The sequence below is a fragment of the Stegodyphus dumicola genome, chromosome 12 (assembly GCF_044657685.1).
Source record: "Stegodyphus dumicola isolate Sdum_Otavi_A_Nest chromosome 12, ASM4465768v1".
Classification (NCBI taxonomy): domain Eukaryota; kingdom Metazoa; phylum Arthropoda; class Arachnida; order Araneae; family Eresidae; genus Stegodyphus; species Stegodyphus dumicola.
In genome coordinates this window covers 84,845,174-84,858,745 of record NC_140779.1, presented here as the reverse complement: position 1 = coordinate 84,858,745, position 13,572 = coordinate 84,845,174, and the positions used below count along the sequence as shown (strand labels likewise).

The following is a 13,572-nucleotide window of genomic DNA, read 5'->3' as shown; positions in this document are numbered from 1 at the left end:
TTCATCAACCGAAATTTAAAGTTTTACTGTTTTACTACCCATTTTAGAAAGAATTTTGTTACTCGAAAGAATAAATTTAAACAACTGGAAAATTTTGTTATTACTAAATTTAAATAATAATCGATATGCTGATTCACATTTACACAGTTTTCATTAGTATGCATTTCTATATTTAAAACACAGTGTAAGATTCTCACTAGTGTATTTCTCAGTTACTGTAGAAAGTGACGAATCTTAAGAACTAGTTAGCGAAAAATCGCTTAAGTTCGTGTAACAAGAAACAACAAGATGGAAGCTTAACTAACCCTTATCAAGGGCCTGAGTACGGCCGAGTGTAATAACAGCATTTGAAAGAGAGTAGCCAAAAGGCAGACGCGCGCAAATCAGAAACTCTGATTCTCTCTCACTAAGCAAGTAGACTTCGCGGTTTAAATACCACTCCTCCTCATTAAATATTCAGAGTGATTCCAAAACTACGTTCTGGCCGGAAGTAGTAAGTTGAAGTTAAGAATTTGACAGGAAAGGAACTTTAACTTAAAACTCAACTGTTAATAAAATTAACATAATCCTTACAACAGTATTATATTACATTTGAGCATTTCCTCAGTCTTGCCATTTAGAGTAAAATACTAGATGGGAAAGCACGTACTTTTCTATGATTAAAAGAATTATGTAATAATGAAATGAAATAAGCAATGAACTTCTATTTTAATATAAATATTCACATTATTTATAAATAATAGTTATAAACAAGTATGCTTACAAAGTTGTTTTTCGTGCCAGTTTAAAAAATTCTTATCTCAAAAGATGAGTAACGATTCTACCATGAGAGATGAAAATATCTTTTTAAATGTGTCACGAAGCAAATATTTTTTGGTATTAATGCATCACAAAAATATACACGATTTTGAAAAAAAAAAAATGCAGTAATTTCTAACAAAGGAAGTTGCGCACAAAGAAACGAAAGAAAGTGTTAATATAGGATGAACGGCCATTTAATGAATCCGATGCCTTGCGCCTTAAGGAAATTTACTTAATATTCATATCTCCCGGCATCGGCAAGCAACACATGGATTAATATTGATGAAAAGTAATGTGTTTCTCAACTTAATGGGGAAAATGTTTTCCATTCTTACTGCTTTCTTTTATAATAAAAAAGAGAAAGCAAAAGGCATCTTGATAAAATTATAACCTTAGAGTGTTGTTTCTAGAAGTTTCATTGCAATTAATAGGTAGATGGAATTTAATTAAAAGTATTTGTAAATAACGTATAATCTTTTAGCTGATTAACTGTTCGCTTTAGAACAGATACAATTTAATTAGCTTATAATTTTATAACTATGCACAATTTTCTAAAGTTGTAAAATTTTTTAATTTCTATAGTGTCAAAACTGCATCAGTTCCATTTTTAATCGCTTCTTTCCGAACTCTTATTTATACTTGTTTGTACGAAATCAATACTTTAAATGAGTAACAGCAATTTTGCTTCTAAATTTAAATAGCAAAATGAGTCACGGATTATTATGTGTTCAGCTATTGTAGCGAGTAACTTTCTTGATATTTCCATAGCCATTTAGTATTTGCAGAAGAAATCCTATAGCTTGGCTTTGAATGCAAAATTTGCATAAAATATTCGAGTAATGTTTGAAGCAATAGTATATGTATATCGAAACAGTGTTACAAAAAGTGACGCCTAATCACAGTAAAATTCCAAATATTCAGACTAGCAGCGATCGCAGCTCTTCCGGATTTAAAAATCCGGATAATTGAATTGTCTTAGTTTTGAAGGCAAATGCGTATTTTCTATAACGCAAGAGAAGAAATTCGCCTTTCGTTGTATTGTATTTAAAAACAATGTTATCCAGTTACAAAATATTTTCATATTAAAATTTAGTTTAATTAGATATTTAATTGATAAAAATAACAGGCCGTTAATATTGCCAGGTGAAATATCCTAAACTTTTTCTTGAATGTTCAAGCTTTTGGTTGAATTAGTATTTTACTTCCATGGAAATACTAATTCAACGAACTTCCATGGAAATACTTTTGGTTCGTTGAATTAGTATTTACTATTTAACAAAATAGATCACTTTACATCTTATATAAACCTCAGATAATCTGGATGTTTTTCGAGAAGCAGACAGTATTAGTTACCAGTAATAATGAAAAAGTAATAAATAAGTTGTCAAGTGAAAGATAGTTAAGTAGGTATAGCATTCAATAGCTATAAAAGTTAAGAAATCTACTATCTAATTCAGCAAAAAATTTATTTGATAGTTCATACGCTTCTTATTGTCTTCCTGAATTGGTTTTATTCGTATATTCATTTATAGTATGCTAAAGTATATTACAATATAATTTCATTATATTTTTAATTCTTTTATATTTTATGTTTTAGAATATTTATATGATGACTTTCTGTAAATTTGTAAAGCTTCGTATACACTAACTTATATCGTAACATTAACTTCGTATACATTAGTCTATTTCCTTCTTAAACGCCAGCAAAAATGTGTTTTATTATAAACATTATCAATGAAAGTTCGATTTTATCTTATGACACATCTGCAAGTAAGAAACCAATCATAAATTCCCCATTAATTTTGTTTTTGATCAGGATCTGAATATTACATTGCCAGAATGCTCTTCCTGCAACGAAAGTCCACCGCCTACATCAAATTGGTAATGAAGAATGATAATAGTATATGAGTTATCGGGTAACATCAAATCTTAAGTGAATAATTATTTTTCTGGGCATACGAGTCCAAAGGTTTGAGTCTCAAATATTTATAATTGAGATTATATTTCTAATTTCCGAATTAGATTTTTAATTTTCTTTACAGACAGAACAGTTGAACCTACAAAAACATGCATTTCCAATAACCGTAAAATGGTTATATATTTCATGCTATGCATTTTCCTATTAATTTTCTTAGTTCGCTTTAAGCATAATAGCATACTGATTCTTTTGTTACTACAAATTCAATTGTTCAAGTCCTTTTAGATATCTGTTCGGCAAATATTTAGCTTTATTTATGGATTGACAATACTAGTGTTACATTGTCTTGTAGCACAACTAAATATTTCTGATCAGAAGTATACAGACATAGCGTATCACAATTATTTTCAATTCTGAAAAGCAAAATATGATATCTGTAGACGACCATTGCCGTATATGTAATTCTGGATTCTATTGCTTTTATTTTTAAAATTTCTAATTAGGAAAATATTTTGACTACTTTGACCTTGCATAGAACGGTGTTTACAATTATGAACTGACATTTGGTTGTCTTTCATCTGCGAACAAAATGAATGAAAAGTAGGTCACAATAGGAAAAACGGCAAGGAACCAAACAAAATCCGTTCTGAGATTACTTTAGTTCCGAGCACTCGGCCGTGAATGCATATACTTGAGATGCGGATGTAACGGAAATATTTTTTATCCCCTTAGGAAGGATTCATGGGCGTTTTTTCTCACGACATCTTTATTTTCGGAAGGGAATCATGGTTTACATTAAAAAAAAAATGCATGGGTCAACTACGTTTGGTTTCACAGAATTTTTTCGCAAATATAACTAAGTTGTTCGTATTTAATTGACCTTGAAGAAAAATGTTTAGAAATGCAAAGTAATAGAAGCTTTCATTCTTCAAAGTATATTTTATCCTTAATATAAAGTTAATTTTTTCTGAGTTGAGTGCTTTCGTCAAAGAAGCCCGTAATAAACGAATTGTCAGCAACTAGTACAATTTGACCCCTCACACTTAAACAAAATGCTGTGTAATAAAATTCCCACATATTTTTAGCGCTTTTACCAGTTTTTTAGCGCCAGTGAAATATGCAATGGTCTAAGGTATAAACATGGTTAAAATAAACCAATAGTTAGTGAACCTTTTCCGATCGCATTTTTATTACCTTGCGCAGTATTTCTAGTAAGTAAATTTAAACTCTGCGAAACAGCTCCATTATTGATTTTTAAAAAATTTTATCTTAATTTATTTCTAGATATTTTAACAAAAACAAGTAAGTATTTGGTTTATTTCATGGAATTATTTGGACATTGAGGTAATTTCATTCTATTGCTAGGTCTGAATATAAACTTTTGCTCAATAACTTGCTGCGCAAGTTTTGAACATTATGTCCGGTGATCCATAGCTTAATAAAATTTTAAAAAGGTCCCACATATAAAATTTGAAAAATTGAGAAAATAAATTCCAATTTTTTCGACGAATGGCATTTCTATACTGTTACAAGTAATATATCACTCGAAGTTTCAGGTGCAGTTTGGTCTGCTAGCTATAAAAACCATTTGTTTGCAAGATAGAGATGAGCTTTTCCAAATGAAATGACTTTTCATAAAATGCTTATTATTTTGAATTTCTATATTTAGTGTATCTTTACTGTATTTTACTTCCTTATTTGCCTAGCTTAACCTTGATCAGATGAATTACCGTGGTCTCATAATAACTAACGCATAAACTGAACTTCAATAGGAAACAAGAATGTAGCTAGATATTTATTTGTTACTCCTGACAGTATTATAACTCAAAGTTAACAAAAATTATCCACCGCTTCTTTTCGAATTCCAAATTAACAAAACCATTTACCTATCTGTTCTACTTTAAGATCACTCGCTTCGGGTATTCTTTCATGAAAGTACATCATCATGCCCACTGTAGAACTACCTCATGGAACAGAAAGGTACTGCTTAGCAGTAGAAGGTTCTGTTTAAACACAAGAGTGTTAAAGGCTTCACATATCTATTCTCTGTTCCACTTGCTCTCCTGAAGTTAACACTAATCGTTAACGGAAAGCAAAATCACTCACCAGCCTTTAAAAGGACAACGATTTGCAACGGTCCAGCTCAAAGTATTTGCTAGCAGGCTATATGGCTAACTTAGAATTGCCAAACCACGCTGACTAAATATTGCTTTTTCTTGTTACTTAAACTTGTTGTAACTTGCGTTGTCTTAAAGATCGGTGGTAAAGTAACAAGTATAGGAATCATTAAAAAAACAGTAGCACTTTGCGATAACGAGAAAAGAATAGAAAAATACAGAAGCGAAACCAATTTAACGTTCTTGTATGGGCGGAAGAAATATAAGCGTGCAAAGTGCGACTCTTCTGGTTTCCGACAGTCTCCTCCTTTCGGATAGAGTAATCTATACAATTCTTCTTTTTTCAATTTTATGTTTTTCAATTCAATGTTTATCAGTGTCTCTTTATTTCGCGTAGAGTAAATAGAAGCAACTCACTGATTTTCAATATCCTTTTCATTTCAAGTAGATTAATTTATGTTCGACTATAATACACATAGACGATAAACTCTCAATACTCCATCAGTGTTAATCAAATTTTGCCCAGATGAATATTTTTCATTTTACATTATACACTATGGGCTATGCTATGTGCAACTACACTCCTATTCAAGTGAAATGCATATTTCTAATAAAAGCATCATATGAGAGAGACTTATTGTTTAAAGATAAAGAGAATACAAGAAATAATTAAGCATCGAAAAAATATAATACAATTTTAGCGTTATCCCCTAATTGAAAAACAAACAATAGAACAAATACGTTTACAATTTTGAAATAGATGAACCAATAGTAAACGTGAAGTATAATATTACATTGGTCTTCCACTACCACTATTTTACGTTTAAAATTAATTTTACCAAATCTATCATGGCAGTAAGAAATCAGTAGATATAGGTAATCTTATTTCCTGTTTAAATTTAAGCTGCTTCTAAAAATCAACGCCATGCTCAAATCCATTACAATCTTCAAATGCTCCCGCAGTTCTAATATTTCAGTTTCCTAAAACGAATGATCTTACATCATACTGAATGCATAATTGAACTGACAGTATTCAGTATTGATTTTGCTATATTACATTCCTACTTGAATAGGCAATATTGTTATTGTCATAATGAATTGTTTTTCGAAAGACAATATTTTCAATCATCAGAGATTCTTTCCCTCAAACATAGAAAATTACTTATTTAATTCACTGCACAAAATGCCTTCTTTTTTTTTTTTTTTTTTTTTTTTTTTTTGTAAACGTAGTTTCTAGAAGAAGAAATAAAGCAGAAGTAAAACCGATCTCTTTTCGGAGAGGCATATTTATCAAGTTTAGATAATTCTATAATTCTTAGCAGTTCGAAAATTTGATCTTATCTACTTCACAACGATGATGAAGATCACTCTGGAATCTAATCTAAATACCGGCAAGGCAAAAACCCTCACAGCTGTATAGATTTAACAATGCCGATATTAAACACTGGCAACAGTTTCTGAATATGAACATTTGGTGTATACATAATATATATTTCAAATTAAATAATGTATATGCTAACATATGTATTGTTATATTTGAAACCAGAAAATCTCATTATAAAAATCATACTGTTTTGCTGGCGTTCTCTTACAGTGGTGCAATTTCCTTAAAAGTATTTTAAATGGTAAAAGTGTAATTTTAACTCTTGTTTATTTGAGAAGCATTTTTAAAGATATTTCTTATTTTAATTTTTAAAAAATCTATAGTCATGTACGAGCATGCAGTCTTTTCAGGCCACTTTTGTACTGCGGTCTGTTTAAGTATGGATGTCATTATAATTATGCCTCCAAATAAAGTTAAGAATATGTACTTATCGGAGCAGGAATGAGAAAAATGTGTAGTGCCCTCGCGGGGTTTCGAATTCCAAACTTCTCGGTTACTAGCTGGCCATGATTCCAGCTGCACCGTGAAGGTATGCAGTATAGAAGTAGGAAATATTTACATTGAAGAACACACCACGAAGGCACACAGTAAAGGAGGAAGAAATTACCTTACATGCCCATCTGGAATTTCTGGATTCAGGTAAAACCCTAAACCCTCGTGGCATATTTATAGTACGCCGCTATGATAGTTCTTGCACAGCTAGGAAGTCACAATAAAAGTTCTTTCTTGTTATGTCACTATGACGATTCTTCTCAAGTGCGTAAAAATACACTTGAATGCTACTGCGAATATGTAAGACCCTAAACAAAATCCATTTCTTTGTCCGAAGGCATTTATAAACAGATGTGACTATTTAACTGCAGAACGATATGAGTACATTGGATTCTTTATCAGAAACGAGGTCTGAGCATGCTCGATGACAGATAAAAAGCGATCGTAGTATCAGGAGAATGTTGCAACCTTACACTGTCATTTCAAAACAACGATTAGCATAAATCTAAATAATAATTCATCCATTACAAGTAGTGTGAAGATGATTGGGAGACTAAAATCTTTGCATATTTATTAAACAAAGACTAAAAAATAGGTGAAAAGACTCCGGTATAATACTTATGTAAAATTACAATTTACAGGGCAATCAAATTAAACTTTTGTTTTCTCCGGACACTTTTTATAATTTTGAAAGGAATTCCAGCTAGCATTCCATGCAAAATATAATTTCATGACGAAGTTACACGCATCGATAAGTTGAGACGAATTCTTCTGACACACTTTCCGCATCAAATTCAAAGCGATACCAAAACGAAGAACTCAGGCGAATCTTGTGACAGGTAGATCCTCATTTGATAACTTTGAAACCCATTTTACAAAGCATTTTATCATTGTTATGAGCGATATGAGCTTAAATAAATTGTAACTCATTTATTATTAATGTTCAGCTGTTACTAATACATAGTTTTAAATCTTTAAAATTTGCATATGAAACTGATTTCAAAGTTTCAATAGCAAGTATCGATGCAATAAACATTTTATTTTTGTCTAAAAAGCAAGTAAAATTTATTCTATAATTTAGTCAATTGAAACTATTTAATAAGTGCTGTGTAACTTTAAATATAGGAATATATTGAAATTATCTCTCTTTAGACAAAAAATAAATAAATAAACAAAATAAAAAATTTTAATTTGAAAGGTTTCAGATTATAAATTACGTCCAAATGGGCATTATTTTACCCTTTTTTTATTAAATATCACGTTCTTCCCACTTAAACGATAAAATTCAGTTCAAGAACAATATCGCAAAACAGTTTTAAATTGAGCATATCATTAGAATTTCCGATACAGAGACTCGCGCGCTGAAGATAAAAATGCTTTTGTTCTGTACAACGTTGCCATTGCTCGCTTTGAAACCCTTGGGTGTGTTAATCAAAAATTCGTTAAAGTTTTACAAAATATGAAATCAATAATAAAACAAATTCCAAATTTCAAATTTGGGCTTCCACATGCCCATATTCGCAGTAGGGTCACGTCGTTCAAAATTCGAAAATATACATGCAGATTTTCACTATTTTATTTCTTCAAATATAATGCAGGACTCTTTAACATTTAGTGGCAACAGTATGAAAAGTGAAACGGACATTTATAGTGAACCAACGCAAAATCGCAAAACGAAAAATAATAGTCCTTCAGGAACAAAGCCCCTTTGGACTAAAAAAAAAAAAAAAAAAAAAAAAATCTTTGCCGCATTGCACATAGCTAGCAAAATATGATTTTGTGTATAGCTGTTGTTAGAGGTCAAGGTTAATCATTCTTTTTAAAGATATTCTTCACCAACTTTGAAATCATTTTAAATATAGGCCATTTTTAAAGCATATTGATAACAAAGTGATGGCGGAAAATTTATGCAAAGAAATAAAATTCTAAAAAAACTCTTTAAAAATGTTTTAAACTAAATAATTATTTAATACTGGTCCCTTCTGACGTTTGAAACCATATGGAATGGGAATAAAAATAAGATTTAAAGTACATACCGGTATTTTAAGTAGGACGAAGGAAAACATTAGGCGTTTCATGGAATAAACACCTCAAATCGGTGAATAAGATCACCAGTGTAGTTTGCGTGAGTGAAGCAAAGCTTACAAGGGTTGTTTGCAACAATAAAACATTATTTATAGAGGACCGGTTGCGGAACTAGCTACATTTCTGACTCATCTGCAAATAAGAGGAAACATTCTTGCTGTTGATTAACCTTATATTTTGCACAAATAAATAAATAAAAAATTATTTCTTAGCTTGCAAGGAAGTGCTGTTCATTTTAAAGGTGAAAGAGTAACTTCCATTGCTTTCTATAACTTTCTAACCTTTAACCTTAACGTACATTACCAAGTTTACATAGCCCATTTTGTAGCCGCTTCATATTAGGAAATATATTGCAAAAACTTCTTTTCTTATAATGCCCAGTTGTTTGCAGACAGATTTCTCTATTTCTTAAAATTATGACTTTTTGCAATATTCGTAATATTAAGAATTTTATTCATATCTCATGGGCACGTTTTAACAGCCACTCATAAGACTTGAATTCGTGGGATATACGATTCGTGGACCATTGTTACGAATGGATATAAGACATTCTAAGCTTAAAAAGCTGGCAAGCAGCGACATATAAATTTTACATAAGTGAATTATACCGACTTGATTGCCTAGGACCTGATAGGACCCTTTGCATGAACGATTTTTTTGCTTCATTCCTCACCTTTTTAATCTTTCTAATGGGACTATGCCTTAAGAATTACGGTGGGATTCCCTCTTACCCGTGTCTCGCTTAATTTTTTCTTAGTTTTAATAGCCTAATCAAGAATTATTTTTAAAAACAAGGCTTCTTTTGCTCATTTTAAGAGGTACTCTTAGTATAGTGCACTGTACTATGAGACTATATAGTATTTATTCATATGAACAAAATAATAACTCTGCTAATCATAAAATCTCTCTAGTTTACCCTTCAGTTAGCTGTTGTTATCTGTACCTTTCATATCATAATCACTTCACACGCATGTTTTTCTCATCAGTTCTATGTATTTTTTTAATAACGTTAATCTGAATTACTGATTTGCAGTTATATGTTACCGAAAAAGTATGAAAAGCCGGCATTCCGTAGAATACCTAGTTTTTTGTAGAATGCCTGGCATTTTAAAGCAAAGTATCAATATGAATTGTTATATACTTTATCTAGGCATTGTATATAAAACCTGGACATTCTATAGAACGACAAATGTCATTTAGGCAAATTTTAAACAAATTCATTTCCCGTTAGTCTTGATAGTTCTTCTTCATTCTTCAACATCTCCTTCGCTCTCTCATTCTTTTTTTCCGAACGGTGGGTATTATTTTATCTTTGCTCCTCAAGCTTGGAGCTTAGTAGCTATTTTCTGTTGCTGGCACCAGGATGAAAGCTTCATATGAGACAAGTATTTATTTAATGACATACCATTACGACATATCCAATTCATTTTAAGCAATTTCTAAATTTCCTTCCGTAAGTAAGATTTTCTAAATGTATATAATTCCAGTAAACCGCCTAGTGGCTAGAGACCCTGATTGCCGTAACGATGGGCCCGGATTCGAATCCCGGCGAAAGCATGGTATTGAAACTGTCCGTCTCTTCATAGGAAGCAAAGGTGGCCACCTGTTAGGTGCTTCCGTAATGAAATGGCATTTACTTCCGGCCCTTCTAGTTTCATGGCTAATGGCTATTAAAAAGCGGGACCGGCCATTAAAATAATGATAATAATAAAAGGATAATTTCATTATTAAATTTATTTACGCCTATTAATCCAAGATTTAACATTGTGTTCTACTTCTTAAAATCTTCAAGTCCATGCCAAGGAAAAATATTTTTGCATAAAGGAAAAAAAAAAAAAAAAAACTAATGCTTTCTTTTTGTGTGGGTTTAGCCACATTTTGCTAACAAAACATATATATCCTACTAATAAATCACCTTTTCATTTCTTTCCCCCACAGATTTGCCTTCAGGAAATTAACCACAGCTGTAACCCACACATCCTTCAGTATAACCTGTTTTCGCATTAGCCATTGACTTTTATATTTCGGCCAAGCATGCCATGCTTCCCTGTTTTACGTCACAATAAAGGCGAGACATAAAAGGGTTTGCAATTCTAGTCTGAGCTTTATCGTTACTTTGAACTTGAAAATCATGACAATGTGAGAAAACAGCATAAATCTGTCATCTGCTTTTTTAGTAGTACCGTCACGTATATTAAAGAAGTGAACAACATTGACAGTTTGGCTGTTATCTTTGCATATTAAATTTAATCGTAGTAGCCAATACACTATTTTACCTTATTTTCATGGTTTAAAATACCTGTTGAAATCTAGAAAAGTAATATATAATTCTTTTTTTTTCTCGTGGCTTACTTGATATATCAGTGCATTAGACGTAACAATAATCTTGGTGATAACAGTGATCACGATTTCTCTTATCTTCACATAAACTATAGAGAACTACGTTTGCTATAAATCGTGTTCGTTTCCTATTTAAAATGATTTATTGTTCGTTAATAGTCATAAAAATAAGAATATCAATGTGTAAATCTCTGAAAGAAGGAAAGAAAAATCTTTTTAGTACCTTCTTTTACTGTTAGTTATCAAAGTTAACCTATAAAAATTTTTATTATTGCAAATGAAAATTTTATTATCATATTATGATATAGAAAAATGATTGCAGAAGAAACCTGCAAGAGATCTACGGAAGTTTATGTATTTTATTCATGGTTTCAATAGTTAACGTATTTTAATTTCATAAAAAAATATTACATTTCGACTTTAAAAACAAAGCATGTAAATTATATTTTTTGAACGTGCATAGCACGCTCAAAATGTCTAATTCTTATATGTTTTGAATGAGGAATCAACCATTCAATTTTTATATTTTTTTAAGAATAGTTGAATTTCTTGTGCACCAGATAGTATAACACAAGGCTCACAGAGGTAAGTAAAAAAATACAACACAACGCAAAAAATAAAACAACGTAGCAAAATTAATCAAAAAGAAAAATCTGAAAGCTTTCAGATCTTACATTACGCCCAAAGGGGCGTTTCTTTAAAATTTTGAATGTTATATTCATTTATTAAATATCATGTTCTTCGCACTTAAATCATAAAATTCAGTTCAACAGCAATATCGCGAAATAATTTTAAAATGAGCGTATGTTTCTAATTTCAGATACATAGTCTCGCGCGCTGGAGATAAAAATGTATTTTTTAGGTACAGTGTTGCCATTGCTTGATTTGAAATTGTTGAGTTTGTTATCCAAAAATTCGTTAAAGGTTTACAAAATATAAACTAGATAATAAAACAAGGTCCAAATTTGAGCTTCCAAGATCATCATATTTGGGTGAAAACGTACGTTTTTCAAAATTTTATTACTCTAGGTACCGTTTTTTTATCACAGTGCGAGAAACATACCTAAATTTATGCAGATTATTCATTATTTAATTTCTTTAAATATAACACCGGGCTGTAATATTTCATGGCAACAGTTTGAAAAGCGAACAGACATTTATCGTGAATCAACGCAAAATGTCAAAATGAAATTACCTTCTGGTCTAACGCCCTTGGGGCTAATAAAGTTACATATTCACAGATGAAACGCAAGAAATAAATACACAGAAAGAAGAGAATGACATTTTATACTGAACAAGGGGGGAATTAATATTTGTAGAGTTTAATTGAGAAGGGAATTCTTTTCTTCCTTCCGTACGCTTTGAACAGTTGAATAACAAATATTCCAGGCTTTGCACTCCTACGACGCTGCAAAAACACCAAGTCTGTATTAGATAGCCCACATGTCTTCAGATATGAAATTACCATGCCTAGTTAGAAATTTAATAATTTCAAAATTGCAGGGAAAATTATTATGATTTACTCTGTGATGAATAGAAGAAAAAATAATTTAAAAGTCTTTAAGATTCGCATGAGTAGTGACATTTAATTTATTTCAGGGGAAGATATTCATAAGGGAATATAAGGATGAAAGAGAATAAGTGCAAATAAGAAGGTTACCATTATTGAATAATGATTAGATATCCACTTAATTTATTCACTTATGCACAGTAATTCGACTTAGAAAACACTTCACTCATCGGGAATTGTAAAGACTTTGTATTCCAGTTCAAAACCATGATTAAAAACGACGCAAGATAGCCCAACTTGATTATTAATTTTACTGTCATCTGTGTAACACACAACTGGGAAATTATCTTCAACGGTATTGTTAAAAATTATAGTTCGAATTAGCAAGCAACCAGCAAGATGAGGAAGATCCTCAGACAACACATAATATGGAGATAAGTTTGATGATGTTTTTTTAACTCTTTGGTCATATAAAATATAAGATAGTAAAATTCTTGTTTGAATTCTGCAAAGGATACGGGAATTAAATTCTTTTTCTAAAGCTGTTATACGCATTCTAGAAGCACAGCAAACAAAAGGGATTATACTCTGTTTATAGATCATACCAAAGTAGTAAAAATATTCTCAGATTTCAAAACCAAAATTGTAGAATTGTAGAATTGAGAAATAGTCGTTTTTAGAATATATAACTAGGTATCATCAAATTAAATACGTGTGATAAAAAAAGAAAAGAAAGAATGAAAAAGAATGCGTTATCAACAGTTAATATTAAGGGCGTTCTTTCCTTTCAAGATTTAAAAAATCAAATGCAATTTTGCAATGAAACATTGCGAATACTTCTAAATTTCTTCGTCAAGAACCTAAATATTTCATGAAAATTTAATTTTGTTATAAATTCTCGATTCAGTTAAAATGCTAAAAAATA

At 30.8% G+C, this 13,572-nt stretch overlaps 1 protein-coding gene and 1 long non-coding RNA gene across 6 annotated transcripts in view; one reads left to right on the top strand and one right to left on the bottom strand.

The window, feature by feature from the left end:
- LOC146993709 (uncharacterized) overlaps positions 1–7,058 on the bottom strand; it is a 106,746-nt gene extending 99,688 nt beyond the window's left edge. For 3 of the 4 annotated variants that reach the window (XR_015038244.1, XR_015038246.1, XR_015038245.1), the window contains exon 1: positions 6,828–7,058. This is a non-coding gene — a long non-coding RNA (uncharacterized LOC146993709). The remainder of the gene's footprint in view (positions 1–6,827) is intronic. The other variant, XR_015038243.1, reaches the window with a different exon arrangement.
- LOC118184669 (immunomodulatory peroxidase-like) overlaps positions 1–13,572 on the top strand; it is a 97,224-nt gene that overhangs the window by 5,567 nt on the left and 78,085 nt on the right. The window lies entirely within an intron of this gene.